This window comes from Camelus bactrianus, chromosome 7 (assembly GCF_048773025.1).
Source record: "Camelus bactrianus isolate YW-2024 breed Bactrian camel chromosome 7, ASM4877302v1, whole genome shotgun sequence".
NCBI lineage: Eukaryota > Metazoa > Chordata > Mammalia > Artiodactyla > Camelidae > Camelus > Camelus bactrianus.
This window is the reverse complement of record NC_133545.1, coordinates 28,477,469-28,504,310: the sequence shown is the minus strand read 5'-3', so window position 1 is coordinate 28,504,310 and position 26,842 is coordinate 28,477,469. Positions and strand designations below refer to the sequence as shown.

Here is a 26,842-nt window from a genome sequence, read left to right as displayed (position 1 = left end):
TTAATGATAAAAAAAAACTATTCAGCCCAATCTATTTTTAGTTATTCACAGTAGAATGGTAAACCAAAGAGCTATGAGCCATCACTGACACCAGTTACACAAAAGGATATTGGTAATCCATTAGACATTAGTAAACATTCTTAAATAAGTGAGTTACTTCAATAGCACCATTCTTTCAGAACCAAGGACAGCTACAAGGACACCTTCCCTGTTACCCCCATCCCCTCCTCCTTCCTTTTGTGCTGATCTCAAAAGTTGGGAGTGTAAAAAGGAAACTCTAAAGGCTCTTAATTATGCAATTTTGCTTAATGCCTTAAAGTTTAACACATTTTAGCTTTCCTTTTAGGAGAATTATGCAGGACACTGGGGGTTGTGCTAATCCTTCAGAAAGCTTGCCTGGGAACCTGAAGTAGGAGTCTATTAACATTAGTATATTGACCAAGCCCACTACTATCTTAGAGCCCAAGTGACTGAGGAGACTTGTCTGAGGGGCCCTTATACATTTTTGTCTGTCTCAAAGGGCCTAATATCCTGGGAAAATTTAATGACCCTTGGTTTTGATCTAGTGACAGTAAATTTTGGGGTTTAGTGATTTAGCATTAACAGAATGTTATAATTCTATGCAGTTTAGTGTGAGTACTTAGAATAGAAAAGCTGAAGAGAGGATAAGAGAGGAGGTAAGTGGGAAAGAGGAAAATATGCAAATAATCTTGAAGAGATAGAGATTTGCAGTCAGTTTGATGTGGAATATGTGAGTCAGTCAAAGCAATGAAGAAAAAAAATGTAGTCACAGCATATGCAAAGAAAGGTTATGTTACCTCTGTCACGAGACATATGAATGTTTCACTGTTAAGTAAAACTCATCCTAAATGTCATTTATTAGAGCCTTCCATGGTTTTCTGATGAGTTTTTATCACCCAAGGTAAAGTGTGAGGACCGGGACCTGTATTAGGTTCTTGGCATATTCCAACCAGCTTTTTATCCTGGATTTCTATTATCCATCCTCATTCTCCCAAATAATCACCTCTCCCCCTATGTTCAACCTCCCCACTGTCATTGTATTCCTGTGGATTTTGTAACTGGGAATGTTCCCTTTCATATGAAAATATAGCTGGTGTCTCTTTGCAAAAGAGATAAGACTAATTAATTGGTTACTTTGGCAATCACTTAGTCCCGAGTCTAGCAGGAAGGGCTGGTTTTTGGCAGGAAAGAGAATTAAATGCTCAAATTCCCAAGCTGTTAGCTAGCAGATGTATGTTCAGATAGAAGAACAAAGAACCTTCTGGAACAAAGTTGAGAGCTCTGGGTGTGTTGTCAGTTGGAAGGGGAATCTGACTGCTTTGGCTCAGAGGCAAGAGCTCAGCTCCATGTGTTCTGACTTTCTGTACCAGTCCCCGCACCTCACCTCTCCAACCCCATGCCTCCAGCCTGCTGAGAAAATACCACTCTAAAGGGGACACATATGGCTACAAATTCAGATTTTCACCCCGCCACATGCCTGTGCATCTTTATCACTGAGATAATTATATTAGGCGGCATGAGGTGCTTTCCACCTGGCCTTTCTTTGTGGCTATGTGACAATCCCACCTCCCTGTTTCCAACAAGGCCGGGCTCAGGCAGGTCACTGACTGACTTGCGGTCTCAGTCAATAGCAAGAGGCCGGCATTCCCTACACAAAGAGCCAATAACCTGTTTCTTGGTATTTGGTTTCTGCTAGAATAACTCCCCCTTTTCAGTATCTTTTAACTTTGTGGTATCAAGGGTACCTAAGAGAATGATATGGCTTGAAAGCTCTCTAGATACTATTGATGCCATCCTATTTTGATGTTTATGAACATTCTCCACTTAGTAAAATCTATCATAGCTTCACATTTGAACCACTTCGCACCTCCTCCATTTGTCAATTCCCTAGTCTAAATCACCATCAGATCTCACCTGGATCAATGTCTTTGCCTCCTACCTAGCCTTTGGGAATCTACCATCATTTCGCTTCAGTCTAATCTCAACCAGGCATCCAGGGTGACCCTGTCATTTCACATCACATCTCTGCTAAAAGCCCAACAACGGTGGCTTCCCAGCACACTCAGAATAAAAGCTAAAGTCCTTGTGGTCATTCATAATGCTCTGTATGACCCAGCCTACCACCAACTCTCTGGCCTCAGTGCCTATTTATTTTTCTTTTGGCCACTGTGTATGCTCCCACTGCAGGGTCTCTGACTGGCTGTTTCTTCAGCTTGACTTGCTCTCTTCTGAGACAGTCACGTGGCTCACTGCCTCCCTTCCCACCCTGTAAATTTTTTCTTCTCTGCTTTTTTTTAGCATCCATCACTATATGCTTTACTTGTTTATATTTTTATTGCATTCCCTGCTATCATGCAAGCTTCATTTCTCCCTAATTTCCTTATGTTTGCCTTGTGAGTTTTCCTCTCTTATTAGCATCTTATATTCTTTGAAGCATTCAACTTGGTATCTTTGCATCAAAGCTATCAGTTTGTTTTTTTTCCCCTAGACTTTGGGTGATATAACTGACATATAACATTGTGTAAGCTTAAGGTATGCGATGTGTTGATTTGATACACTTACATATTGTGATGTGATTACCACCACAGTACTAGCTAATAGCTCTATCATGTCACATAACTACAATTTTTTATTTCATGGAGGAACATTTAAGATCCACTCTCTCAGCGACTTCCAGGCACATAATAGAGTATGATTGGCTATAACCACCATGCTGCACATGAGCTCCCCAGGACTTATTCTCACACCTGAAATCTTGTAGTCTTTGACTATCCTCTCATTTTAAGTTATCACTTTGTGGTGTTGGGAGAACTGGACAGCAGCATGTAAACCAATGAAGTTAGAACTCTCCCTTACTCCATACACAAAAATAAACTCAAAATGGCTTAAAGACTTAAATATAAGACAAGACAAGATGTACCTCCTAAAAGAAAACAGAGGCAAAACATTCTCTGACATAAATCTTAGTAATGTTCTCCTAGGATAGTCTGCCCAGGCAGTAGAAATAAGAGCAAAAGTTAACAATGGAACCTAATTAAATTAATAAGCTTTTGCACAGCAAAGGAAACCATAAGCAAAACAAAAAGACAACCTACAGAATGGAAGAAAATATTTTTAAATGATGTGACTGACAAAGGCTTCATTTCCAGAATGTATAAACAGCTCATACAACTTAATAACAAAAAAAAAAACAACCTAATCCGAAAACGGGCAGAAGACCTAAACAAGCAATTCTCCAATGAAGACATACAAACGGCCAATAGGCACATGAAAAATTGCTCAATATCACTAATTATCAGAGAAATGCAAATCAAAACTATAATGAGGTATCACCTCACACCAGTCAGAATGGCCATCATTCAAAAGTCCACAAATGATAAATGCTGGAAAGGCTGTGGAGAAAAGGGAACCCTCCTGCACTGCTGGTGGGAATGTACTTTGGTGCAGCTATCATGGAAAACAGCATGGAGATTCCTCAAAAAACTAAAAATAGAATTACCATATGATCCAGCAATCCCACTTCTGGGTATATATACAGAAGGAACTCTAATTCTAAAAGATACATGCACCCCAATGTTTATAGCAGCACTATATACAATAGCCAAGACATGGAAGCAATCAAAATATCCATCGACAGATGACTAGATAAAGAAGCTGTAGTATATTTATACAATGGAATACTACTCAGCCATAAAAAGAATAAAAGAATATCATTTGCAGCAACATTTATAGATCTAGAGATCATTATTCTCAATGAACTAAGGCCAAAAGAGAAAGAAAAATACCATATGATATCACTCATATGTGGGATCTAGAAAAAAAAAAAAAAAGGAAAAAAAGGACACCATGAACTCATCTACAAAACAGAAATAGACTCGCAGACATAGTAAACAATCTTATGGTTACTGGGGGTAGGGGGTGGGAAGGAATAAATTTGGTAGTTTGAGATTTGCAAATGTTAGCCACTATATACAAAAACATTTAAAAAACCAAGTTTCTTCTGTATAGCACAGGGAATTATATTCAATATCTTGTAATAACCTTCAATGAAACAGAATAGGAAAATGAATATATGTATGTATATGCATGACTGAGACATTATGTTGTACACCAGAAATTGACACATTGTAACTGACTGTACTTCAATAAAATAAATAAGTAAAAATTAAGTTATCACTTTGGATTCCCTCTTCCCCAGGTCTAAGGTCAATAGACCAAACAGATCATCATTATCACAAAAAATTCTTTATACTACAGAGAGGGAACATAAATATTCTAAGATAAAGAGAGGATAGATTTTCACTAGGTAGGTCTGTTTAATAGGAAAAGAAATGCAGGATAACAGAAAGCAGAAATATTGTTTAATGTAGAATAAGGATGGAAAAGACATTCAAACCAGAACAAATTAACTCCAGCCCCCTGCTGTGAAAGTGAGGAAAATAGACCATTTCCTCCCAGTTCTGATCAAATTCTCAACAGTGGCATAACTCATGGAAAATCTCAGGCTTCTTGGTCTTTGGATACTTCCCGTCTGACTGGGTCCACTTTTCTGCAGAATCCTGCATTCTTAACTATCCAGACATGGGTCTGGATGACAGTCACTTTAAGTCAACATAGGAAGGGTTGCCTTTAGTTATGTCTCTAGACACTTAGAGATTAAACGGACCCTGATTGGGTTATATAATCAACCATCCTTTTATCCATGTCTTTGGGGATCACAGACTTTTTCTGAGGCTTCTTCTGGGGAAATGGATGGACATTAGGCTTTGTCAGTATTTTTCCTTAGTTGACTTTTTAAAATTCAGGGAGTAAATTTATGCCCAATAATCTATAGGAGTATCTTGTCTCAACTCTTACTTACAAATTAAACTAACTTGTCAAACACTTTTTTCCCCCCAGTTAAGAGATCAAACTAGCCGGGATAGAGAAGTTTGTCTCAAATACTACTATGGTAGGGTACAACAGTGGTCTTTGTTTTCGCTCATGCACCCTTTCCAATTATTTTAATAAATCATTGCCTCAAAGATTGTTGTTTTCAGGGAAAAAAAATCATCATTAATATTAAATAGTTGCAAAGCATTTAATTTCCGGCACACTGGAAGAATTGACATTTAAAAATAAAATTATTACTATATTCTTCTATATGTCTCATGAGAAATCAAATGCTGTAATTTTATAACTGCCATAACCTATCTATAATATATTAATATACTCTTCTTTAGCATTCAGAATTTTTCCATTGTTCCTTTTTCTTTGCTAACTCATATTTCCATTCTACTATATTTCTAAAGATATTTATCCTTGAATGATGTATTTTTGCTTGAAAAATATTTTGTTGACCATTGTATTGTGCTTACCTGTAATAAAACATGCATATAGGTTTAAATCTTAATTTTTAATTTTCTCTAACCATGAGACTTTAAATTTTATGAGTTTTTTTCTGAATTGAGTTACTATTTAATTTTTAATAACATATTCTTCATCAAAATAACACCATTATATTAAAAATATTAGTGAATTAAACACAAAAAGTAAACTTTTAATTGAAAAATCTTAAAATGAGATGAGTAGTGATCAAACTTTTCTTAGGCTTTTAGTGAAAAGAAACTGTATTTACTGCTAAAAACTAATCATACATTATAACATTAAGTATTTTATAATATGGTATTTTATGAGGATTGACTGTAATTGGAATACTTCATATAGTATTATATATACAAATTTCCAAATTCTACCTCCAAAAGATTCTAACTCAGTAGTTTACCCCCTGCCCCTTTGAGAAGCACCAATTTTACAAAATCTACTAAAGATTTAGGTCCTAATTCTAAGTGCAAATGATATTTCTTGAAAGATTCTTAGTACTGGCTATGGCAAATTCTGTAGGGCTACAAAGACCTATGAGAGTCCAATTTAAGGGCTGACATGATCAGAACTGTGGAAAGAGCATATGAAGAGTGGATTGCTGAGGACCAAAAGAGGATACAGACACACCAGCTGGAGATTATTTCAGTAGTTCAGGCAGGAGATGATGGTGGCTTAGGATAGGGTGGCAGTATTCATTACGGAAACAAATAGATGCAGAATACACTCTAGTGCAGCCCTACAGAATTTGCCATAGTCAGTACTAAGACAATGCATGGAAATAAGGAATAAATGTCCTCTGGAAGCAGAGACCACCATCTGGAACTGAAAAACTCCAACGTTTGCTTTTTGTTTCCCTCAGCTGAAAATGAGGAAGCCAAATTATGGCCTAAGAGCTGAGGAATTTAGATCTGTTAGGAGGGTGGACACATCTCTTACAAGGAGCATGACAAATCACTGAGCATCACCAGCCTGCAGACAACGATGTGAGAATCACCTGCAATCTCATCTGGGCCATGGGCTCTCTTTCTGTTATGCCTGTGTTAGTGGCGAGCTGCCTCTGCAGCCTCACAACAGTGAGGGTGGCGCTTGGTCCAGGTAGGGAAAGAAATCAGCCCTTGCCTCCTCCCTGCCTCTTCCTTAAGGGCCCAACACTCTTTCTGACATCTGTTGCTTTTCCCACTGTCCCCAGTTAATCAATTCTTTTCTCATAAACTCAAAGATATTTGCCACAAGGTTTATTTACTCATGTTGAATTGATGGATCTCCAAGCAGGAATCTCAGGAGAAATTAACTTTCAACCCTATCAAGGTCTTCTGTGACATCAAGGACGGCCACCTGAACTCTTGAGCCATGTACTTGCTTCAATTGCCAGTGACGTCTGCTGTATGACTGAAGTCCCTGGCAAAAAGTGCAGGGTTATTTCTGCCATCATCAACTCCCAGAGACAAAGGGAACGTTCTGTTAGTGATCCTCCCCTTCAGATTCACAAGGCTTGTGAAGGGCTAAAATTAGCCCGAGCATCTCTAATCAGAGGTACAATTCACTTGAACTCCTGACTTTTTCTGGCTCTTTCTAACACTGTGGGCCAGGACTGCCCACACATAGCAGGTGATGTGCCCACATAGAGAAAGTACAGCGCAACAGCCTCTGTCTTAACAGTGAAGTCCTGCAGCCATATTTTCTGATGCTTCTCTTGTTGCCAATCTGTCTTACCATTCTCTGGACCCTGCCTACAACTCCTCCCCTGGACATGGATGGAACCACCTGCCAGCTTGCCTACCCACCTCTCCACTCTTGGGCCAACCCCCTACCCACCTGCTTGCCTGAGCTGCGTATCTAGCTTTGTCTGCTCCTCTGAAACATGATTTTTGTTTTTCTTTTTACTGTTGTTTTTGCTGTTTTTATTTTTATATAGAAAGAACTTTGCAGGGTTTTGGTGTTGTTGCTTTTATGTTTTGTTTGCAAAAGCATTGCAAATTTGACCCATAACCTCTCCTCCCTACTCTTTTTTTAGTTTCAGCTGTAAGTAGTAAGTGTGAAGTCAATGTTCTCTTGCAACTCATGTTATATAATAAACAGAAAAACTATTTTTGGTAAACTAGGTAATTTAAAAATGCAGCTGTAGTTGAATATTTAAAGGATTTTTGGGGCAAACATTTACATATTATAAAGGATTCATTTATGCTATGAATTCTTTTCCCCAATGTACATTTTTCATATATTTAGACTGTGTCTTCTTAAAGTAGAGCATTTCAGCAACATGAGAATAACTTTTGTCATTCATAATCCTTCCTGCCTATAGAAAGAGGATAATTCCAAACTAACTGGACATTACTATAGCACTTGCCGTTATTAAACCTGGATGTAATGGAAAAACCCTCTCCACAGCCTCCCAGCTGTGCCAGCACACACGAGTCTTTAATCCTGAGCTGGTGTCTTCCGGATGATACAAATGTCAAGAGTAATAAACTTCCATGTAGATGATGTTTTCTGCCTGAAGGCCCCAAGTACCTAGAGTAACACCAGGACTTCATACATTAAACAACCAGAATGTGGCAAACTGAAACCATTCACCTCTGTCAAGTTAATGAATATGCCAACTGATAAATGCAAAGTCCATGTGCGGCAATCGGTACTGTCTCAAATGAGGACATCAGCTGTGCCCCAGTTTAGTGCAGGGGCTGAATATAGAAATGGCCTATATACTACTCACACATTCTTCCACACAAAGAAGGCTATGATTATGTTTACATGACAGCAAAAGGGGAATATTCTTTCCTTCGTGGAGTCATCAAAGTGCCCCGAATCTTCCCATATTGGCCAGTGACCCCCCCCCATGAACAAATTCTTTGAATCCACCATTTTTTAGATATTACTAAAGTAAAACGAGCCATCATTCCCCCCTCTGATCTAGGTTTCTGGAAGGCAAAATTTCTAGACCTTGGAATCTGATGATGTGGGAGGGTCAGGGCAAACATGGGGGTTAGCCCACCATGGCAGTTGCATAGGACCAGAACTAATCGATTAATAAGTATCAATTTTCACCAACCACTAAATAGTTGAGTTTCAGTATGTCCGTATTTTAAACTTACTTTAAAAAGATACTGAATTACGACCTTGCTGGGATCCTAGAGCCCATCAAATGTTTCTTTGTCAATCCCAAGGCACCTCCTGCAGAGAACTGCACATAACAGCTACACAATTAATCCTTAAGAGGATCACAGAGTATGAGTTGAACCCCAGGAAACCCTTAAAAATGTTTCAGTCTAACACTTATAAAGCTAGATAAGTCACTGGGCAAGCCCACTCAAGTGCTGAGATGCTTTCATATACAGAATAAAAGAAGGAACAAAACACTGGAAATTTTTTAAAAGCCCCAAACACAAAAGTATAACATTTTGAGATGGACATGACTTTAGTGATCAAAGTCAGCATCTTAAACTCCATAGTTGATTATTACAGTCACCCCCTTACATGCGCCTACAATTAACTTGCCGCTCTCTAGTTTTATCTTACTCCTTTGGCGAAACTACAGTAGTGCTGAAACCCATCTCTCCCATTAGTCCATGACTAGCCCATATTCTGCTGAGTTTGCATGAGTAAGATACAGAGTCCAGATCTAGCCTTTAAGAGAACCAGCAGATCCCTTTTTTCTGCCTCTTGGAGCCCTGAGCTGCCACATAAGAACCCCAGGAGGTCACATGGGGGAGTACTGAGATGACAGACATGTGGGTAAAGAACACATTCTGGCCTTTCAACCCAGCCAAGCTTTCAATGACTCCAGATCCAGCCAAGATCTGACTGCACCTGGATGACAGATACCAAGCAAGAACCACCTAGCTGAGCTCAGTAAATTCATACAGCCTTGGCGTACAATAATAAATTATTCATTTAGGGCACAAAGTTTTGGTTGTTTATCACACAGCAATAAGTAATTCTGTTACCACATTTGGCAGGCATGAAGACACTGGCTCCAACTAGAGGGGGCTTAATGGACCAAGGGCCCCCAACTACTGCCTCTGAAATCCATTGTTATACTTGCATAGCACATAAAGCCAGGCTTCCAAATGGCTGCTTGTAGCAGGGATATCAAGACAGGCCCATTCCTGGGAAACCAGCATCCCTCAGATGGTTGACTTTAGCTTGAGAACTTCCCAGTAGACTTGCTGAATCCACTTTAAACTGTAGCCATTCCAACTTTGCCCCCTCCCTTCTTCACTTGTGGTCAGACCATCATTGCAGACTGTCAGCTGTCCCAATCTTATGTGGCTCCCTTCTCTGGCTTTTTCTCATAGGCATTTCCTCTAAAATACCTGTATGTTTAATTCTATCTTGGCTTCTGCACAGAGAACCCAGGTTAACCTACCCACTTGCCCGGCTCTCCTCCTACCTCTTCAGTCACTGCTTTCCAGTCTCTTTCATTGGTGTCTCTTCATCTCCCTGAAGTCAAAGGATTGATGTGCCCGAGGCCTTGGTCCCTTGGGCTTCTCTTCTCCAGCCGTACTCATTCCCTTGGAGATCCTGTCCAATGCCATGGCTTTATATACCATTTATAGGTTGAAGACTCCTAAATGTATGTGTCCCCAACCTGGACCTCTCCTCAGAACTCCAGACTTGATATCTCACCCTGATCATGGGAACCTCTCAAATTTAACACATGCAAAACCGCCCTGACATTTCCCCCAAACTTGTTTCCTTCACGTTGCTCGCTGTCTCAGTAAATGGAAACCACATCCTTCTAGTTCCTGGGGTCATTCTTGATTCTTGTTCTCATATGTCACTCTGTCATCAATAGATCCTGTCATCTGTAACTTCAAAATAAGTCCAACATCTGACCACATCTCACCACCTCCTTCGATATTACCCTGGTCCAATCTCTCATCCACCTTCAACTCTCATCTGGATTATCGCAACATCTCTAATCTGGTTCCCCGTTTTTCTTCTTGCCCCACCTTCACCTTATTCTCAAACAGCTGGCAGAGTAATCTTGATAAAAGTTGTCAGATCATATCATTTCTCTGCATCAAACCTTCTTTGACTGAACAATCTCACCTTACTCTGAACAAGACAAAGTCCTGATAATAATGTATAAATCCCTCCACAATCAGGCCGCCAGCACAATTCTCCTCTCATCTTTGCTCACTCTTCTCCAGTTACATTGGTTTCCTTGGTGTGTCTCAAATATGCCCACCTGCCCCAGCTTCAGAGGGCCTTTGCACTGGCCCTCTGCTTGGAACATTCTTCCCCCTATACCAGCCCCTCACTTCTTTCCAGTTTTTATGCAAATATCAACTTCTCAGCTAGAGCTTCTCAGCCACCCTCTCTAAAACTGTAATCCATCAGGATACTTTACATCCTCCCTTCCCTATTTTAATTGTCAATTTAGCACTTGTCACTATCTAAGGTAATGTATATTTTGCTTATTTATCTGGTGAATTTTCTCCCCAAGTCTATGAAGGGAGAGACTTCTGTTTCTCTGCTGTTTCTCAGCATTTGGAATACTGTCTATTACACAGAAGATGCTCAATAAATATTCATTGAATACATTAATTTTCTAAAATAAAAATACATGAGCCAAATTTCATTGCAGTGAGTCAGGGACACAAACTGCTGTTTGTTTCACTGAAATTGCACAGAGTATATCATTCTGGAATTGGATTGTAACCTAGGTTTGGGAAACTTTTCATTATGGAGATAGTTTCAAAATAATGGTATATTGTATAACTGAACCACTTTGCTGTATATCTGAAACTAACACTGTACATCAAGCACATTTCAATAAAAAAGCTTTTTTTTTTTTAAATAATGGTATAGTTCATGCTCTCCATGTGTAATTTCCCTTTCTTGTCACTTATCTATTGGATTTCCTACCCTGGATAGCTAATCATGGTAGAGTGTCAAGCAAAATCAAAGGGAAAATCCTCTACCTTATTTCTTAGAAGAATGCATCTCCACCTGAATTCATTCTGCAGGGAAGTTCACTTGTTCAGGTAGGATATGCAGACTTAATAAAGGAGAGAAATAAAAAGGAAGAAAGGATGAGCTTAGAAATTTTAAACTCTTCCTTCCCTCATCCCTATGGACGGGGAAGGTAGATCTTTAGTCACTTGAGCCCTATAGTTTTTGGTGCCAAAAATTTCACTCCTCCTTCCTCCCACTCTTCTTGACATATATTTAAAACAGTCAGATGCAAGAGGATCTTCACAAGGGGAGGAAGCTGTGCATTCTCTTTACTGTATCCTGGGTTATTTTTAGCAGATTTAAAGAACAGTTTTTGACAATAGGAAAATGGGGCTCTTGGAGAACTAGTTATTTAAACCCCTGCTGAATGTATCCTGACAAAAATTAGAGAGTTTTATTAATTAGATGGCTTGAGAGAATTAAATCTTGCATCACCACCCTGAGTGCCAAAATAAGTTGAAATCTTTAAACTTAGTCTTATAATTAGAGGGTCCCAGTGAGAGAGCCAGAGTAGTCAGTATCCGTATTGAAGAACCTGGCTGGTAGCATGCATTAGCTAGAGGAAATTGCAGCAGCAAATTCAGAAGGACAAAGGAAAGGTGGGTGTCACTGAAAAGACATGTGCTTGACTTCAATCTCCATGAAATCAGGACAGCAAGTTGGAACTTACTGCTTTGACATTGTCTCTGCAATTTACACTGAAGTATTTGTGCCATTATCTGCACAAAGGGTAAAAAAGGAAAACTTTAATTGTCCCACCACTTTCTGAAAGACAAAAAGGTAGGGATGAAAAATCAATGGAATTCTTTCCCAAGCCCTAGCAGGCAATAGTTTTAGCTAACAATTTGTACAGGAGCTCTAGTGAATTTCATGCAACTTCAAACGTTCTCTAGAATCAAGTACCATGTTGTAGCTCCCCTAAATGAGAATGCCTACTTTTCAAAAATATGACATTTTTCAAGTCATTTGCATTTTAAAGGTCTAAGGAATTTTAATCACTGATCGGTTTTAACCCACGTTTCCTGCGTGCTTGTATAAGTATACACCCTCGACTCTGCCATGCTCATAAAAATCCTCTCTTAAGCTCTTACTTTCATGGGTTTTTAAAATGGCTCATCTCCCCACAGCTCTCGTCAGCCTGCCTTCCCAAATGGTCCCCCAGCCTGGGAAGATGAAAGGCCCTCTTCACCACAGCCAGGGCTCTGTTTCTCTTTCACACTAATGGAAAATAACTTAAGGATGGGAAAGGAGCTGAGAATCACAGGCTGACCTTGAGCTGGCAGAATGCATTTCCGCACAGGGGCTTTTCCAGCTCTCATGTGGTTTTCATTCCCACTTGGAAAAGCCACCCGATACTCAAATTTCTTTAATTAAAATAAATTTTACTAGTTCATACTGAACCAGTCATTACAGAATACAGGGAACCAACTTGTTTTGTGACCTATTAGTTTTAGACTCTGGAGTCAAGCCTATTAGTTTTAGACTCTGGAGTCACGCTGCCTCTTAAGTTCAAATTCCAGCTCACTCCCTTACTAGCTGTGCAATCTTGAGCAAGTTACTTAACCCTTCTGTGCCCTGTTTTCTCATCTATAAAATTAGAAACAATATTATTTCTATAAAATGGGAAACATGGCCTATTTCAAAGGGTTGTTGTAAATATTTAATAATTAAATATACATAAAATATTCTATAAGTGTAAGCTATTATTTTATATTTCCCTTCACTAATATAGTAACAGGCACACAGTTAAGGCTCTTGATAACATTTAATGCCTCTAGGGTTAAAAACCACATAAAACTTCTATGGTATCTATTGGCTCATTAGTATCGGTCATTGCTATGATCTGAATATTTGTGTCTGCCCCCACCCCCCAAATTCACAGGTTGAAATCCTAACCTCCCCAAAGTTGGCAGCATTAAGAGGTAGGGGGGAGCTGTGGGGTGTGATTAGGTTATAAGGCTAGAGCCCTTTTTAATGGGATTAGTGTCATAAAGGAGGCTCCACAGAGACCCCTAGCCCCTTTGGCCATGTGAGGACACCATGAAAGATTGACAGTCTGCAGCCTGGGAGGCAGCCTCACCCAACCACGTTGGCATGCTGATCTTGGACTTCCAGCCTCCAGAACTGTGAGAAATAGATCTCTGTTGTTTATAAGCTACCCGGTCTGTGGTGTTTTGTTACAACAGACTGAAAAGATTAAGACAGCCATTTCACAGTTACTAAACATTTTCATGTCCACAAAAAATGTTCAGTTGACTCACATTCTGACTATCCATTAGCTGGTGTTTGGGGCCACAAGGCTAGTTTCATTAGGAGTGAAGAACTGATGTTCTTGCCAAATGAGAGGCAGACAATGTATCTCTCAAATAATATGCTGTCAATAATATGTAAGTGAGTCTCAAGGAATTATGTGCTATTACCACCAATAAGCATTTATTGGGCGATGACTGTGTGCTGGGCACCAAGCCAGATGCTGAGGACAGATAAAGGGCCATGACATGGTCCTCTACAATCAGCTTAAAACCTAGTTGGAAAGACAGGATACATTCATCAAGAGATAAAGAAAAACAAATTGCAACATGAGGTCAGTACAGAATAAGTAGAGCAGATAATTGTGCTCCAGCAATTCAAAGGAGCAAGAGGCTATTCCGGGTTTGGGCTGCTGGAAAAATCTTCCTACAAAAACACCAGAACCCAAAGAGGCCTTGAAGATGACACAGAACATTAACCAAGTAGGAAAAAAAAAAAGAGAAGAGAAAGCATTTTAGTGGTCAAAGATGTAGAAATGTTTGGGACACAATTGGGGAATGAGCTGACTGGTTTAGCTGGATCAGGGTATCATAGCCCTCCATCAAGGATGATTCTCCAATTTCATGCAATATGTATTTTTAAATTCAATCTGAATTTAGACTTGCGAAAAAAAATTCCATATTTTCTCACACAGGGCATTATTTCTCACGTGGACATGATTAACCAATACAATAAAGTGATTCCCTAATACACTACACTTTAACCTTCTCCTTTGCAATTTTTTTTGTCACTCATCAATACATCCAATCAGATGAATGTTGGGGAAAGTTGGAAGAGAGACTTAGTTCAGCCACTAGGGTTACATTAAAATTGAAATTAAAAACGCTGAGGAAAATTGGCAGCATATGCGTTTCTTTTGCCATCGTTACTCCCCTTTATTCTACCCTGTACCTAATCAGAGAAGCAAAACATTTAGAGCTGAAAGGAAGTAGAAAGACTATTTTGTGCAATTTCTTACTTTACAATGAAGAGACGGTGATATACTCATGAGGGAATAAGTAAGATCTTATAGTAATGACTGGCAAAATCAGGACCAGACCTGAGAACTGGAGGTCGAAACCTGTCTCTTGACTATCTCTATACCAGATTGATGGAGAGAACCCAGTGGCTGAAGACTGGCCATAGAAACTAGGAGAAAGTCAGTGGGCAGAGTCTGTGAGGGATGGGCTAAAAGACTGGTGGTCTGCTGTGATGAAAAGAGGAGTTCAGAGAGTACAGGAGCCTGAAAGAGTGAATATGACATGCTCCTGGGGCCAGAAAAAAATGGCCCCAAGGTCAGAATCTTAGAGAAGTGGGAATCTGTGAGTCTGAAGTCCCTTCATGTGACTTAGGGATTTGTGATCAGAGTACAAGAAACAATGGTTCCTCCAACGAATTCCAATTCAACTTGGAAAATTAATTATTCTTTCAATTACGAGAAATGAATCTCAAACAGTATTTTCCTGAATATCAAAGACTCTATTACACTTTTTTGATACTTTATTTAAGGTTCCTATGTTTCTCGCCAACTGATTCTACAACTGTTGTCATTCGGAGCGCTGACCGACCAGTGGAATGTGGGATGGTTCCAGTGTGCCAAAACGCAGTTGCAGATCACATAAAGGTATGACAGATATGATATTCATTTATATGTATCTTAATAATCAGTAAATCAATGCTTATTGTAATGGTTATTTTTAGTTGGTCAGTGACTTCTACAACCTCAAATCTACTCTCTAGTTCAACCTTTTAAAAAATTTCCCTGAATGTCTATCAGTACGAGGAATATTTTTCCCTTCTCATAGAAAATCTCAGTGCCCACTCAGCAAAACTGACACACAAATGATACTGGTGCTGAGATGTGTCTTATCGAATATTTCACAAATGGTCATAATTAGGAAGCAAGAGCTCAGTGCCATTTGTAAGCCTGAAGATAAAAGTTACGTTGCAGGTAACAGAATTCTACCCAGATGGAGATAAATTCCAACAAAATAGAACAAGGCTATGTCAGTGGATAAAGTGACAAAAGAGTTTCAATATGGGACAATATACAAATACTCAAGGAGCAAACAAAAGTTAAAGATTTATAAATTCTGATTTACAGTGAGTTTGACCTGTTTCTTACAAGAAAATTATCTAAAGTGCGTTAATGGGCATTTATTGAAACCATACAACTTGACTACCAAGAAGGCCAAGAAATGGGTATAGTAAGGATGAGTGTTGGACATAAACCCTTATCAACAGCCTGCACACAGAATGCGAGAGCCTCACCTGAGTTGTGCCATGCACTTGTCATTGCACCTCCAGAAAGTGAGGGTGCATTTGGAAAAGCATTGCAATCTTACTGACCATTGTATCCCCAAAGATCTTGGCACATTAACAGGTTCTCAAAAAACTGCTTTGTAAAATAAACCACTAGGAGACCCCATATGATAAATTAGACTAAGGGGACGGTATAAGCAAAGGTACAGTTGTAGATCTGAAGAGGGGAGTCTGAAAGCTAGAGGCTGAAAAGAGATAGGAACAAAACCTACAAAATGAACGGATTCCTCCCTCCCACTCGCAGAAAATCCAGTATATAAAATAAGGAATCCTTTGAAATTTAAGAGATAAATATAAGTCAGAAAAGATTTGCAAAGAACACAGTAAATTTACATATCTCATTACTTTACAAGGTACATGTGTTGAAAATGTATATGAAATTTTAAACAGGGTTTAATATAATCCAAAAAATACATTAAAGGAAACAGGAATATTTAAGTGTTCTAAATTTCTGAGATCGATATAATGGAAAGGAATTATGCTCCAACTCTCTCAAAGCATAAAATATATATAATGTGAGAACACTCAACTTGGAAGCAGAATAGCTGTACTCAAATTTCACCTACCAGCCACCTACCAGCTCAGTGACCTTGCACAGGTCACAATCCCTCTAAACCTCATTTTCCTCACCTGTGAAATGGAGATAAGACCTCCCTTGTGGAATTGTTGAATAATAACTATGACAATGTAGTTGAGAGTATAAGCATGAAAGTATGTTAAGCACATATATAAGGTACGAAATAAATCCTTCATACCACTATGATACAGAACATCAAGAGGACCCACTGTGACACTGATGGTTCCAGAGTTCAGTATCTAAAGTTTCCATTTATCAAACTTCCAACTGACGAGGTGCTAGGAATAGACTCACTTTACCATAGCAGGGATCTCTGCCATGGGAACTTTAGTGTCAACACCCACCTTTTGTTCTTAAAATGCAGGGATAGGTGGGAAGGTAGGTGGGGAAAGGTGAGGATTCCTATGGCCTTCTAAAAAAATGCCTGAGGAGATGACAAGTTCTAAAACCTGGCAATTCTTGGCATTTCCCTGGCACGAATGCTAGTTTAAAGATCACAGAATAAGAACTTCATTTTCAGAGCTAATGCAGATCTGCCAGGATCCTGGCACCTGGATGGCAGCTGCTCAGAACTTCTGGCTTCTGGAGAAAGGCCACACAGCAGGGTTTTTCCTTAAAGATGACATTAAAATGACAATATCAAGTGGTAAAAAGAAGTCCACATTTTAATGAATTCAGGATTGACGCCCACGGCACCCTATTCGAACAGCGGTAAGGGTCTTTAGAAGTCTGGCTTTATAAAACACAAACAAACAAACAAAAATAGATCTACTGTAAACTACTTACCGGTTTTCCGGAGCAAGAGCGCAACCCGCTCCCCGATAATACCACTCGTCTCCTCAAACTCCTTTAGTGCTTTGGTTCTCAAGCTTGCCTGACACTGGAATCACCTGGGAAGCTTTCAGAAGTCCTGACACTTCGGCTACATTCCAGAACAAGTAAATTAGAATCCGTGGGGGTGGGGCCCAGGTATTGGTATTTTTAAGGCTCCCCAGATGATTCCGATGGCAGCCAAGATTGAAAATCACGACTCGAATAGATTTCCATTCCCACCTGTATCAGATCCATGCTCCTTAGCTTGGCATTTAAGTCCTGCCACACCTTCATCCCTGTATATGTTTTCAGCCATATTTCCTACATTTCCATGCCCTAGCTAACCAGTCTGTTCTGTTCATACACTATTTACCTGCTGATGATACAGATCCCTGTGTTTACTTCCATTTATCTTACCTCTGCTTATTCAAATTACATCCGTTTTTCAATACCCAGTTCAAATGCTAGTACTTCCATGAGACTTTTCGGGGAGGGAAAGGCCTTTGGACTCTGTCTCTCTGACTCCCTCTCTCTGGTTCTGTATCTCTGCCTCTCTCTCCTGTAACGTCTTTTTCTTTCTCCCTCTTTGATCTGCTAGACTTAGTTAAATTGAACTGAGGCAAAGTATTGTTTTTGTCTCTGATACATTGCCATAAAGAGAGACGTTTTGAGGTAGGATGTAATCTGAGAAGTGCCATCGACAGAGCCTTTTGACTTCATGATATTTCCTATGTTATAATTTGAAGCAATCCCCTGGCTGTAGTTTTCAGAGCAGTAGTCAGCTACATAACAATTTCCTTACTTCTATGAATAATTACAAATCAGTTTTGTAAAGGACAGGCCCAAGAGATCAGGACCAGCTCTCTCTCTAACATTTTTTTCTTCACTTACAGACAACACATCTTCCTGGCTACCCTCCCCTCGCATCCATTAATTCACAAGGTCTAGTGGACTGCAGGATTCAGCAGGAAAGACCAATGTTCAGGTGTCTAGGTTTCTGTGGGGAGAAAGCTAAGAGTGCTATGGGTAAAATTCCTTGATATTCAGGTTTGGCAGAAATTGGATGCAAGTGTAACTACATGGGAATAAAGAATTTTGAACAAAGCAGAGAAAACCTACTGTTAGAAACTCAGTCAAAATCAGTTTTCACAGCTTCCAGATGTTCTGCTAACTCTTAAAAAGTCTCTAGTTTTAAAGTATTAACTACCTAGCACAGTGGTTAAACAAATATGTTATCAATTAGGGAGTATTTCAAAGGGAGAACCAAAGAGAGACAAGTTGAGCACATCTTTTATTGGGCCACAATTATACCCACATGTTCTTAAGAAGAACTGTCATAAAAGAAAATGAACAAATGCTCATATTTCTGTACTTTCCTCTCATTCTTGATATATTATGTATTGAGAATTTTCATGTGCAGGATTTTGTATTGAAGAAAAGATTATTTTCTGGTGAATGCCTACCATTAAAAAACCCTATAGATCGGTCCCTGTCCTCCTGGTGGTTTAAGCTGACAACTGAAATGGCAAAACAAACAGAGCCACAAATGCTGTGCTGGAGGGAAGGGCAAGTGGTGGAGAAGCATAAAGAGGACTCTCATTAGCTGTGGCGTCAGGGAACACTTCATGAAGTCCTGGCAGCAGAACAAAACAACTCTTAAAAATTTTAAACGAACTAAAGCCAGCAAACACACAAAAATCCAACCTCACCAACCAAACGAGAAACCCAAAGACTTAGAAACAAAAAAACAAATCCTCCAAGTTATCCAACAAGACACGCTTACTGGAAGACATCTGAGAACAATATTTAGATGTTTCTTTCTAACTTCTCCCCTTTGTCCTCTCTCTTCCCTCTTTCCCCTTCTCACATGTTTTTCCCTCCTGAGCCCCCATCTCGTCCTCCCCCCGGCTCTTCCTCTCCCTCTCAGCTCTCCGGTCTCTGACATCACTAGTAACTAATATGGAGTGGGGTGAGGGGTGGATGAAGGCAGGATAAATCCCAGCCAGAGGGTGGGGTGGGTGAGAGGCAGATTCTGAAGCAGGAGCTAAACCTGATCTCTAAGCTTCTAGGATCCTGGTGGGGACAGGAATTCCAACATGGTCCCAGCAGCCAGCCGGATGCCAGCCTTTCCCTCCTCAGCTTCAGAGCTCCTGGTACTTGAAAGATAAACAGATCCAGCTTTTTGACAGGGATCATACAGGCTTTCATAGCTGGGCAGATCAGGGAGGATCACATCCCACAAATCACCAAGACCCAGGGACCAAACCACCGTCTTAACCAACCGTGGGAGCACACTGGAAAAGTCTGGACCTTCCTAGTTTTCCACTAAGCTTCTATTTTTAGACATCTACATTTTTACATATTTTGTAAAAGTTTTATAAAATTTAGTGTTTTCAGTACGTTAAATCTTTAGTTTCAGTGATTGAAAAAATAAGATGGGTTCTGAATTTTAAAAACAATAACACATTTTCACTTAAAATAAAGACCAAAATGGCATCACCAGGTGGTTCTATGGCATACCTCTGAAAGTCACTTCACGTACTGGATGTTGGCAGGCCATCCATCAAGATGGAGAGAGTTTATAGGTTCTGCATTCTCTCTGAACTTCTTCGCAGCAGAGTTGAACAAAGGGTAAGTACAATCCTTTCTGGAAAATACAGAACAAATAAAAACTACTGTAGAATTTTCATATTGTAGAATATCATAGAGAGGGCTATTTCACTCCTAGTTTCTATTAGAACTAGAGATTATTGGTGTAAGGTATATTCTTTGAAAAATTTTTTTCTTTTCATACAGAGTTCTCATAGAATATGGACAATAGTTGAACCCATGAAGTAAGGTTGAATCCCTGAGACAGAGTATTCTGAGTAAGAAGAGAAGAGTTGTCTAGGATGCACCCATGGCGGGTATACTAACGTGGGTTCTGATGAGGAACAAGTGAACATAATGAGTACTCTGGGAGGTAGGGAAGAACCAGAATTCAACTGTTTCATGTAAATCAGGGAGAAAAGAGTTTTAAGACAAGTAAACATAATAAATAGTCTCAAATTCTATAGTTCCAAAATTTTAACCCTTGAAATGACCTCTTAAAATCCACTGCTTAGAATTCAAGGATTGTCTACACAAGAATGACTTTCCAAGATTTAGAAATCTCTGAAGCTCAGGCTTTTATTTGTGAAGTTGTCACAGTGAAATAGAAATAAAGGAAACAGAGCAAATAGGCGAACCAATGCAGGTTTGCCTCTTGTTACTGAAGCTCTTGTAGCGTTTAATCCAGTCCTTCCACTTGTCAAGGTTCTATGTTAGATCACCAGACATCCTCTCCTCAAAGTTTCTTTGAATCTCCTCCAAATAAAGGATCTCTGGAGGGTCTTCTGAGTCTCCTGTCTAGCAAGCAGGCTGGAGGGGAGAGGACAGGGCAGCAGCCAAGATGACCCCACCCTTTCCCTTCAGATCTTTTCCTTTTTCTTCACCCACAGTCACTCTCCCTGATGGCTCTCTGATGGCATTTACAATACTACCTTACAGTAAGAAAGATGATTTTAAGCTTTACTTTTGGTCAATTTTATTTTTTAAAAATCTCACAGGTTATTTCTTTGTGAGCAACTAATGCAGTCACTCCATCAAGCTTGAGAAATGTCTGCTCAAATAAGCTGGTTGGTTGGATATAAGAGAACAGAACTAAAAGAATAGAAACAAATGGGAAAGGAAAAGGAAGAAAAACATGCACTTTTGTGACCAAACTGTCATCTTTCTATTGATAATACAGGCAAAACAGACACACTAGTTATAAGAAATAATCCGTAAACTCAAGATATGTCTACACCCCAACCCCCGTTTACATCGCCCCGCCGTATTCAACAAATGGATCTTGTTTGATTCTTGGTGATCATCAATCCCCTGCTGCTAAGGCATTGCTTTATCTTCTCTCTCAGTGAAGTTCGGGTGTTAGGTTAGTCAGAAGTAAGTTTATCCTAATGGCTTATTATCTCTGCAGGCAACATTCTTGTTGACAAACGTGCTTAACCTGAACACAATTCTGCCAGCTGCATAGCACTGCTCAATCACTGAGTCAATTCATCTACATGTACTGATAGAAATAAACCTCTGCCAGTTTCCATCATCACCACTAAGGGGACTGGCTACAGCTTTTATCACAGCATGTGCTGACCCGTGTTAAAGCTACTTAGGATACTGGATTATATTTTTTAAATCTTGGATATGTAAGCCAATAACCCTTTAACTTTTCATTTCAGATTCACTCATACCATAGATCATTACTCAAAATGAACAAAATCTAGTATCTATTATTTAAATCTATTATTGTCATGGGCGCTTTGAACACCATGCATTAGTGCATGTTATGGCTCCTGCAATTGTTCAAGGCAGATGCTATCCAGAATCCTCAAGGAAATAAGTCTGTGTGAATAGCTAAGTTTTCCAGTTAGTTGAAGCTTTAGTAACTTAAGCCAATACTTTATTTCAACCACATTAGTTGGAAATTTTGGAAAATAAAATTCATATCCTTCATCTTCCTAAATAAAAGGTAATATAGTAATCATTTAGGAACATGATAAACACAGTACAATTCTGCTTCTTATCATACCTGGAATCAGTTGCCCCTATACTAACTGGCCTTAGATTGGTAATTTTTATATTAATAGATGTGATTTTCACTGCTTTCCTGTATTTTGGTTGTTAAATACTTCTCATTGTCATGTGTTGCCTGTATCAGCTCTTCCCTCCCCTTTCTATTTTGCTACCTCAAACCGATCATGAGTTTAGAAACTAGGTTACCAAACTTAAGATACATTAAATGTAAACAGATGTTGGGTAAGAAACTGACTTTTTAAAAAATCCACATGCTTTGTTGCGGTGAATGTAGTACTGAGGCCCTTTTCTCAGATGCCTTTTTTGTTTCCTCCTGGGCCCTGCGCGTGTATCTTCAGGCCCCTCCCCTGAAGGCCGTAACTTTGAGGATAAGTAACCTCTGAATTAATGAGTTATTACTGAAGGCAGAACTCTTAAAAATCTGTTGTCTGACATTCCTTGGAACGTTTCAGAGTTCCAAATGCCACTGAAGAAGCACTGATAAAGAATAAGTGGTCCATGTATGACAAATGGGGCAGAATTAGGAAGGTGCTGTTAACCCCTTGTACATTAGCTGAAGAGAAATCGCTCCAGAGTTTCTGTGAGCTTAATGAATAGCATGCAAAAGTGGTTCAAGTCTTGTCACCTATGTGGTATTCTGTGGTATTCAGATGCTCTTCCTGGAAACTGTATGTCTGAGGAAGAGAGAGAGAATCATGCTGTCAGCAAATATTATAAACATATATTCTAAACAGGGGCAAAAACCAGCTCTCAGGAGGAGACAATCTTATTTTTATGTATAAAGCACAGATAAATACATGCAGTAGATTAAAAGATATATACATATCTGTGGTATTAAAATTTCATAGGCAATAGTATTAGGAAAATATGTCTAAATTTCCTTGTGTTGGGGGACAACTGAAAAAAAGGTTGAGCGACATGGTTGTAAGACATGAGTATGAGACTAGCATCTCATACTGAAGGACTGGGTGCTGGCAGACATGAGCAAGGGAAGCAGGGCTGCAGGTCCTGTATGCGTGTGTTCAGCAGACGGCCCTGTCTTCCTCACCAGCCTTCTGTCTCTCGTTCACCTACACAGCACCTTTCCCTCCAGCAGAACCACCTGCCTTCCCCGAGGGGGCATTCTGCTTCCTGATGAGTGAGCACATGCTGGTCCACTGACTGGGAATTCTCTTCCCTCTGTTTCTTACCTGCAAACTCATCCTTCAATACCCAACTCAAGCATCACCTCATCCAAGAAGCTTTCTAGACATGTACAAAACAACAACAAAAACCAACACACAAATCTAAAGGAAGTAGGAAACTGATAACAGGGAGGCTGGGCTATGTAAGGATGCTGACGTTGAGCAGAGACTGGAATGAAATGAGAGGGAGCCATAGGAATATTTACAGACAAAGTGTTCCAGGTAGAAACAAATACCCTGAGGTCAAAGCAGGGTTGTCAGACTCATGGAAGAGCTCCATGTAGCTGAACCCAGCAACGGAGAGAGAAAGTCACAGGACATCAGGTTGGGGAGGTCATAAGGAGTCCTATCAGACAGGGCACTGCAGTGTTAGGACTTTGAATTTTCTACCAAGTACGATGGAAAATTGCTGGAGCACTGATAGCAGAGAGTACCATGAACTGATTTGTGGATTTAAAGGCTCCCCATTGGATGCTGTAGGGGAAATTCCTTACACACACACACACACACACACACACACACAAATCAGAGCTGGAGGCCAGTTAGAAGGCTAATGGGATATTGTAGTGCAAATGATGGTCACTTGGACTTGCATGTTAGCAACTGAGTAGGTTAGACATGGCCTAGAATTCTATGTCCCCTTCATTCACCTGGATGTAAAGAAAACGAGTCCCCAAACTGCAAGACTTACCCAAACTGCTAGGAACCTTGTCCAACTACCCCAGATTGATTAGCATCTCCCTCCTCAAATCTCATAATTCTTTGTGTATTCTTCCATTACTTCACTCTCCTCATTCAACTGCAATTACTTATTCACGTACCTGTCTTCCACACCACACCACAAGCTCTGCAATGGTTAATTTTATGTGTCGACTTAACTGGGCCCTAGGGTGCCCAGATACTTGCTTAAACACTTATTTCTGGGTGTGTCTGTGAGAGTGTTTCTGGATGAGATTAATATTTGAATCAGCAGACTGAGAAAAGCAGATGGTCTTAATGTAGGTGGGCCTCATCCAATTTACAGAAGGTCTGAATACAATGAAAAGCTGAGTAAGAAAGAATCTTGCTCTTTGCCTGCTGTCTTTGAGCTGGGACATATACCATTGGATCTCCTGGGTCTCCAACTTACCAACTGCAGATCTTGGACTTCTCAGTCTCTGTAATCACAGAGCTATAAGCCAGTTCCTTATAGTATCTCTCTCTCTCTTTCTCTCTCTTCCTCCCCTCTCCCTCTCTCCATAAATACACACACACACACACACACACATATATATAGAGAGAGATTTCTATCATCTACATCTATATAATATATATAGATATAAATACAGATCGCTGGATCAATCGATAGATATATCTATACCCTATTGGTTATGCTAGTCTGGAGAACCCAGACTAATAGAAACTCCTTGAAGGCAGACTGTATTTTAATCATGTTGTGCCATAGACTCAATGCTTGTGTTCCCCAAAATTTATATGTTGAGCTCTTAATCCCTAATGCGATGGTATTTGGAGGTGGGGCCTTTAGGAGATGATTAGGTCATAAGGGTGGAGCCTTCATGAATGGGATTAGTGCCCTCATTAAAGAGAGCTTCCTCACCCCTTCTGCCCTCACCCCAGCAGCCCAAACAGACATCTTGGTATCTGTAAGTCCTAAGATAGTACCAGGCATATGGTAATAACAGCCAACGTCAACAAGTTTCATTGACAATGTGCTAAGCATTTTGTAAGTGTTATTTCACTTGATACAACTAGGTGATGAGACGGGTATTATTATTATCTCATTTCCAAATGTGGAAACTCAGCACGGAGAGTTTTAGTGACGTCCACGTCCACAGAACTAGCTAGAAAGTGGTTGTGGCAGTCCTCAAACCCATCTTTCTGAAGACAGAGACTTCATGTTTAACCATTTTGCAACTCTGCCATAACAAGTGTTTTGTTCTTGAACCTTGGAGAGTCCAAATTAGTTCAAGTTAAAAATTAGGTTGAATGGAATTATCAGTCGTGATAGAAACATTTTGTTCAGTATCTAGTGACATATCCCAGTGTCTCTATGCTATAGTTTTCCTGGTACGAGAGGCACTGGTTTGGGTTAAAATTCTCTGAGGTTGACCACCCCAGGAGTATGTTTCTGGGGTCATGCCAAGAGCAGGGTAGTTGGGTATGTCATATGTCAGCCTCAGTGGGACTTCATGATCCTTTGGAGCATAGCACACTGTCGATTATTTTCAACTAAAAGTGTCCATCCTTCATCTATTGCTGAAACTGCTGCAGACCTACTGTTAATTTTTTTAAAAAGCATCCTGGTTTATTTTCCTAGTTACAGTGATAAAGCTCTACTCCTCTATTCATCCCATCGTTCCTTGAAATGATCACTTGTGCTTTTAATAAATCTGATCAAGGCATGAAGTATCAAGTATAAAATGAGCTGCTGGGCACCGCCACCTCAAAGCGTTTTTAGAACAGAGCCAAGTGCAAATGATTACACAAACAAGCAACCAACTAAACCCGTGGCTCTGGCTTAGCTATCACAACGTGCTGACTAAGCCTAGCAACCACCAACATGAAAACACTTTCCCAATAGAGACACAGGGGAGAAGCCCCCACTGCCAAGGCTGTTGGATGACTTTCTAAGCAGTTAGTTCTCTTTGTCAGGCTGACAGAACACAGCTAAAGTCATTTAGCATAATATTTACCTTCACTGCTTTCTCCTAGGAAAGATGTGAGTGTTTCTTATTTTCGTCCCTTTGTTCTTTTCCTTTGTTGACATTGGATGTTGGGCTTCTGTTGAAAACTGGCAGAAGAGATGCACTGGTTTTCTCGTCTGGCTTACACTATGTGACCCTGTCTTCTAGTTGCCTCCTTTCTCCCACTCACTCCTCACCTGGGATTTCAGAAGGCCTTCTGTCTTTATGTAAATAGAAAAGGCTTCTTGAATTATTCCCAAACATGGTGGCAAACATTAAAAGTACAAAATATTATCAGGGAGGCCATGACTTTAAGGTCCTCAGAATCGGTGGGGCTCATTTTTCTCATCTTTGCCATCTTTTCAGCACACACCAGAGGTCTCCAGCTTTAAAGAGATGCTATGTTTGCAGGTCAGAGGCAGGAGTTCACCAAGTTATTGTCAAAAGGACAGAAAGCTCCCTCCCCAAGGCCCAAGTGCCACAGATGTTTATAGTGTGGTTTGACAAGTGGGACCTTGTGGGATCTCATAATTAAAACATGTAACTATTTTTTTTTTATGGGCAAGGTATTTTTTGGCCCAAAAAAGGGGGAGGGGAGGAGAAATAAAAGGAAAAACAGAACCTGACCTGGAAATGCACCTACTTATGGAGGGTGGTCCTGGGTGATGCTGGGAAGATGGTGAAAGAGGGAGCCCTCAGCTCCACCAGCTTCTCCTTTTAAACCCCCCTTCATCCTCCCCACCCAGAGGTATCTCCTTCCCATTCCCCAGGCTTTGTCCAGTTTCCCTACCAAAGCCTCTTTACAGAGTCAACAGAAGATGTGACAATGTGGAATACTAGAAACAGCACTCCATGTACCATCAGCTGAGTCCTGGCCCCAGTTACACCATTTACTAGTGGGTTTTTTAAGGCAAATGGTTCAACTCTGAACCCCTGTTTCCTCATCTAAAAAATGTGGATCTCTTCCTATTTCACTTCACAAACCAATGGATACTCTGAATGATCGTGAAATGACT

General features: G+C 40.0%; 1 protein-coding gene across 3 annotated transcripts in view; it reads right to left on the bottom strand.

Annotated features, from left to right (window-relative positions):
- The window catches only part of CTTNBP2 (cortactin binding protein 2), a 376,816-nt gene that overhangs the window by 275,034 nt on the left and 74,940 nt on the right, over window positions 1-26,842 (bottom strand). For all 3 annotated transcript variants that reach the window (XM_074367170.1, XM_074367169.1, XM_074367171.1), the window contains exon 2: window positions 19,868-19,994. The gene's annotated coding sequence lies outside the window, so the exon portion shown is untranslated. The remainder of the gene's footprint in view (window positions 1-19,867; window positions 19,995-26,842) is intronic.